General features: G+C 40.9%; 1 pseudogene; it reads right to left on the bottom strand.

Moving 5' to 3' along the window:
• Positions 1 to 395: 395 nt before the first annotated feature.
• On the bottom strand, positions 396 to 1,291 carry LOC103672965 (annotated as a pseudogene).
• Positions 1,292 to 6,000: the final 4,709 nt, after the last annotated feature.

Below are 6,000 nucleotides of genomic sequence, written 5' to 3'. Positions count from 1 at the left end.
TTGGACTCCTTTGCATCATTGGCTACTGATGACCGCCTTTTCCCTCTTGAAATGTTTTTTTCCTTCCTTCCTTCTCTTCTTTCCTTCCTTCGTTTTTTTGGCTTGCCTGACACTGGACTAACCTGATCTTTTTTTCAACTCTGATCTTTTCCTCTGTTGCCTTAGTGGACTCTTCTTCCCGCGTCTGCCCTTGGGGAGCAGTTAGTTACCCCTGGGTCAGGCTCCTTTGGGGGTGGAGCCATATCTCCAGCCCTGCCTCTTTGTTAATGATTTCTCTCTGTGATCTGAATCTCTCACAAGATAGCCAGGCTTATTTATCTAATTGCCGTCTAGATGTTTCTACTGGGAAATACAGCTCTCACCCCGAGTATTTTTTTTTTATTTTTATTTGTTTATTTATTTATTTATTTTCATTTTTGGGGGGAAACAGATGCCTTTTATTGGTCTAAGCAGCCTAACTAGTAAGAGGCTTGGGTAGAGCTCCCCTATCTGTCCTGGCTCCCATCTTCCTGGGAGTTGTTGACTCACCCCCCGGGGAGAAGAGTGTTCTGGGCAGGGGTGGCAGACAGAGCCAGGATAAAAAATACAGGGTTGGGATCTGAGAGGGGAACAGGGTGAAGTAGAAAACGTAGGGTTACCAGATCATCCAAATAAGAAGTCCATCAGGGCAGAAGAGAGGATGTATCCCCACATAGACCCCTCTCCCCTTGCCAGGAATGGGAGGGGACAGGAAGCTTCTGCTTGAGATTTCCTACTGTGCCCTTCCTTCCATCAGCATCTCCCCGAAGTTGTCCTCAGCTTCCTTCACGCTCTGCTCCAGGTAGGATTTTTTCTGTTCCAATTCTTTAATTTTTTCTTCTGCTATTTTCTGTTTCTCTAACAGTTGATTGTGAATTACCTCCTTGGACTGAAGAATAAACATTCTTCCTACACCTTCATAACATGTTAGTCTCATCTACCAAAGTCATAATCTCTGTGTCTGTAAGATGTGCATGCTTTTTCATTCTGTTTAGCTGTTCAATCTGTATGTCTGCAAGCTTCACCTTCTGTTGAGTGTCGGTAATTTTGGCTTGAAGCTCTGTGAAGGCCTTCTTCAACTCCAGATCCACGGGAGCCGCCATCTTGGTTCCGAGTATTTCTTTTTTAAAACGTCCCCCTGTTCCCCTTGCTCCCTGACATCAGCTCCTCCCTACTTCCATCTCCCAGTTCAGTAACTCCACTGTTCTTCCTGCCTGGTCACCCAAACATAAAAACTTTGAGGCATGTATGACCTTCTTTTTTCCGACCTAGGTTTTAATGCCGGTTGTCTGGCCATTAAATAAGGATAATCATAAACACTCAGGGCTGTTGTGAGGAACATTTAAAGTATTCTGCATAGCACTTAGAACATCAAAAATGCTCGAAAGCTTTTGATAATAACTCTTTTGAAATTCCCTCCCTCCCCCAATCCCTATTACTTACCTTACCAGTCTTCCACCCCCCAATCCCTATTACTTTTCTTACATCAAAGCTACAAGCAGATTCCAAACCAACCTTCTGGATTCTAGTCCCTAGCTTTTCCAATCCATCATGCATATTTTTACTGGATGAATCTTACTTGAACGTTGCTTTTATGGTATCATTACCACGTACCACCATTTAATGGTGGTACCATTTAATGGCTCACCATTTTCTGTCTTAGAATCTAAACTTCTGTCCTACCTACGCTGGCCTCACTCCATGCCCACTCTTCCCCAGGGCATCTCCTTGGCATTTCTTCCTTTCTTCTCCATGGCGGTGAGCATGCGTGCTCACTTCTGCCTTGTGATTTCACATGCTTCTCCTCTCGATAGGCCTAACTCCATCCTTCCGATCCAGTTAGAGTTAGCTTCCTCATAAAGAGGTTCCATGACTTCCCTGATGACCTTCTTTCAGAGGTTAGGTTATCATAGTCCTCATAGTGGGTTTGTACTTCACAATTTAGATGTTAGAGTGATAGTTTTTCTCCCTTCGGACTTTTTTTAATGAATCATTTCTTTAAATACTTGTACACAAATATCAATGCTAGGCAAAAGATGGAAACAACCCAATTGTTCATTTATCACTTGAAAAACATTTGGGAGGTTTCCATCTTTTGGCTAGTATTAATATTTGTGTACAAGTATTTGTGTAGATATATGTTTTCAATTCTCTTGGTATATATCTAAGAGTACAACTGCTGGGTTTTATGGTAGCTCTATATTTAATTTTTTCAGGAACTGCCAAATTGTTTTTCAAAACAGCTCACCTACTTTGCATTCCCACCAGCAATGTATGAGGGCTGCAATTTCTCCACATCCTAGCCAACACTTGTTATTGTCTCTTTTTTATTATCTCATGCTAGTGGATATGAAGTGCTATCTCTTTGTGGTCTTGATTTGCATTTCCTTGACGCCTAATGATGTTGAGCATTTTATCAGGTACTGATTGACCATTTGCATGTCTTCTTTGGAGAACTGCCTATTCAGATTATTTACTCATCTTAATTGAGTTATTTGTCTTATTGTTGATTTATAATAGCTCTTTATATATTCTAAATATAAGTCCCTTAAATGATACATGATTTACAAATATTTTTTCCCATTCTGCTTCACATTTTTCATGCTGTCTTTTGAAATTCAGGTATTTTTTATTTTGATAAAATCCAATTTAGTTTTTCTTTTGTTGCTTTTGCTTTGATGTCTTATCTAAGAAGCTATTGCCTAATCCAGGGTTACAAAGGTTTACTCCTATGTTTTCTTCTGAGAATTTTATAGTTGAGATCTTAAATTTAGTTCTGTGATCCATTTCAAATTAATTTTTGTATACAGTGTAGGGTAGGGAACTAATTTATTCTTTTTGCATGTGGATATCCTTTGTGATGTTTTAAATATAAGCCTCCTACATTAGATAGATGTTCCTTTAAGACCTTGTGACGCGTTAAACATCGACATGTCTGTCTCAGTGCCCTGCACCGTACTAAGCACACAATTAGCTACCTCGTTTGTGTGAGCCTATGTGTGAACCCTTCACATTTTTGTCAAGGACAGAATATCTCACAAGATGACATGATGTTCAAAATTAAATCAAAGAAAAAATGTTTTTAAAGTATCCCGTAGCATGGTTTCCTGTGGAAAATTTTCTATACTCTGGAGCGGTAAATACAAGCAGTGCATTTCTTTCTCCTTGAAGTAGATTTCATTGCTATCCCAGAGTCCTTCTCTAGGTCTGTGTGGAAACATCCCCACCCCCAGCAAATCTCCCCTGTTTCTAGGTTTGCCAGTCCTTTTCTTGCTGTTTGCAGTGACTACCACTTCTATAAAAACAGTGGCCCCTGCAACTTTCCTTCCCATTCTTAGTTCACACTCCATGTCCCTTGATTTCTACCTCCTTAGTAGCTTTCCCAGTATGTTCCATTTTTGGCAATCCCTGGGACAAAGAATTCTGCTCACCTGGTATTTGACAGGAAGAATTCATTACATTTCATCTCGCTGGCCTCATGTGGCAGTTTTTTTTTTTTTTTTTTAAAGATTTTATTTATTTATTCGACAGAGATAGAGACAGCCAGTGAGAGAGGGAACACAAGCAGGGGGAGTGGGAGAGGAAGAAGCAGGCTCATAGCGGAGGAGCCTGACGTGGGGCTCGAACCCGGAACGCCGGGATCACGCCCTGAGCCGAAGGCAGACGCTTAACCGCTGTGCCACCCAGGCGCCCCTCATGTGGCAGTTTTAAGTGCAGTTTTAGCCACCCGTACATAGTCACACTCGCACAAGCCTCTTATTTTTTCCTATCACCCAGCATCTCTTTCTTTCAAACCCAGTGGGTATATTTTGTATTAACTTTTTAGAAATATAAAAGCGCAGTTTAGGTAGGCTCAGAGAAAAAGCTGAAGCCAACCTGTGGATTACCCAGCCCAAGGGCTGCATTTGACGGCAGATCTGTGAGGTATCATTTGGTCTAAATCTAAGACCAGTGCTTGGTACCTTATTTGGATATTACTGCTTTCAGTGCTTGGGCTGTTCTTCCAAACACTGGAGTTCTCGGCTACTTTTCAGCATGATGTCAGTACCACAAGTATTGCATTGTCTTAGAGGTTCTAGTGGGGGATTTCAGATAAGATTCCACATCTGAATACACTGGAAAACATTAGGTAGAAGTAAACATTTAAGAAATGCACTTGAAAGCCTCACTTGATAAACTAAGGAAAAAAAAAACCCAGTTTCAGCGATTGGAGTCTGACTCCTCTTTCATCTTCAAAACAAGCGCCAGCTTGAAATCCTCAAAAAGAAGGCCCGAAGGGACCAGCTGCACCCATCCTAATCTAATTATTCCTCCAGTGGTACTTAACAGAGGGTCACTGCCTTCCTGCGCTCTATACTGCTCAAACATAAACTGCTGATTTTCTAAAGATAGCAAAGTCTCTTGTCATGCTATAACGAAGCTATTTCAAATGTTAAGAAATGGGGGTGTTATTTACAATATTAACCACCTCCTCTGTCACTAAATGTAGGGAACATTCACAGAAGTGCTCGGTAGTCAGAGCAGTAGGCCCTGTGGTGGGAGGTTTTTCAGAAGTACTCACTGGAACGTGAGAAAAGAACTGTGGAAACTGAGTGTTAAAAGGGTTTCTGAGACATGACAGTTAGCTTCGACAAGTTTGTCTGAAGGAAAGGGAAAATTCAGAAAGGACAAGGATATTTTTGGTTCTATAGAGGCATATTTGAGAAGCAGTAGTTATTCAGAACTTACTGGAACACTTGCAAAGTTCATTAAGGTACAATGCTTATTCCTGGTCCCATTTTAAATCTGTCCTTCCCTTTCCCACCTCCTCCTGCCCCTAATTTTGTGCCATTTATAATGTATGCTATCTCATAGCCTATGCATCCTTATACATTGCCACAAATCTTTTTGAGATAAGATGTGGAAATAACAAACACATAAACTTTAAAAGCCAAGATTTCCCTAGTAATGAGATTTCTCCCTGACCTACTGTTTCTTTGACATTTGTATTGATTTGGTACCAGCATGTTTTCCATTTCCTTTGTTTCAAGCTATTTGTAAATTTGGGGGCAATGCAAAGAATTTAAGTCCCTCCTCTCAAAGAAGTCATGTTTTATTTGGGGGATATTAAGAAATCAAAGGAAACCCCTGAAAATCCTGCCAAGGAATCCGGTAAGCTTCTCCATCAGCTGTGTCCGTCATTGTGAACGTAAAGGCATGCATAGAGAAATTGAGATGCTGGATGAATTTTAAGGTGGTGATAGATAAGTCCTGAATGCAAAGCTTTGGAGTTTGTAGAAAATGAAGAAGAAATAAATCTCCCATGATCTCAACACCCAGACAGCTTCTTATCATTTTGGTTTATTTCCTTCCAGTCTTTTTTCTCTGAATATTTGAGGATCAGCTTGTGATGTTACTGGCACACGTACAGTTTTGAACAGCTTTTTACCCTAACAAGCAATTCCCTGTTCTATTAAGACCATTTTCATATATATTTTCAGCACCATAATTTACACAAATATTCCCTCCTCTCTGGACGTTCATACTGTTTCCAAGAGAACTATCTGGAACGTCCATGAGTAGAAGTAATTGGAGAGTGGAGAGACGAGACTTGAGGCATCAGTTTCGCCATGATGACTAGCTGAAAATACTGTAGCGGTTTTCCCTATTTTTTGTGCCAGACCTCTGGCATCTGAATTTCGCTGCTTTCTTTCACTGTTTTATGGGTCCCACCCCTTTCTTGAAGCCTCTAACCTCGTTTCCCAACTGCGTTGATGAACTAAGGGTTATTTGCCCAGTAGGTTCCTTTTCAAAGTAATTGACACAGTTCAAGACGAGACTTTAAAAACTGGGGTCTTTTATGAGACCGGAGATATCTGAGTCTTTATGGCCTAAACTTTTTAAGTCATGCCTTTGCCAGCGAGGCGGGTTCCCTGGCTAGCTGTTTCTGAATTGAGTGCAACAATAAATGGGTGAAGAGGAAATGAAGCGGGAAACAGGAGG

Source organism: Ursus maritimus, unplaced genomic scaffold (genome assembly GCF_017311325.1).
Source record: "Ursus maritimus isolate PB19 unplaced genomic scaffold, ASM1731132v1 scaffold_25, whole genome shotgun sequence".
Classification (NCBI taxonomy): Eukaryota; Metazoa; Chordata; class Mammalia; order Carnivora; family Ursidae; genus Ursus; species Ursus maritimus.
This window is presented reverse-complemented; position numbering and strand designations above follow the sequence as displayed.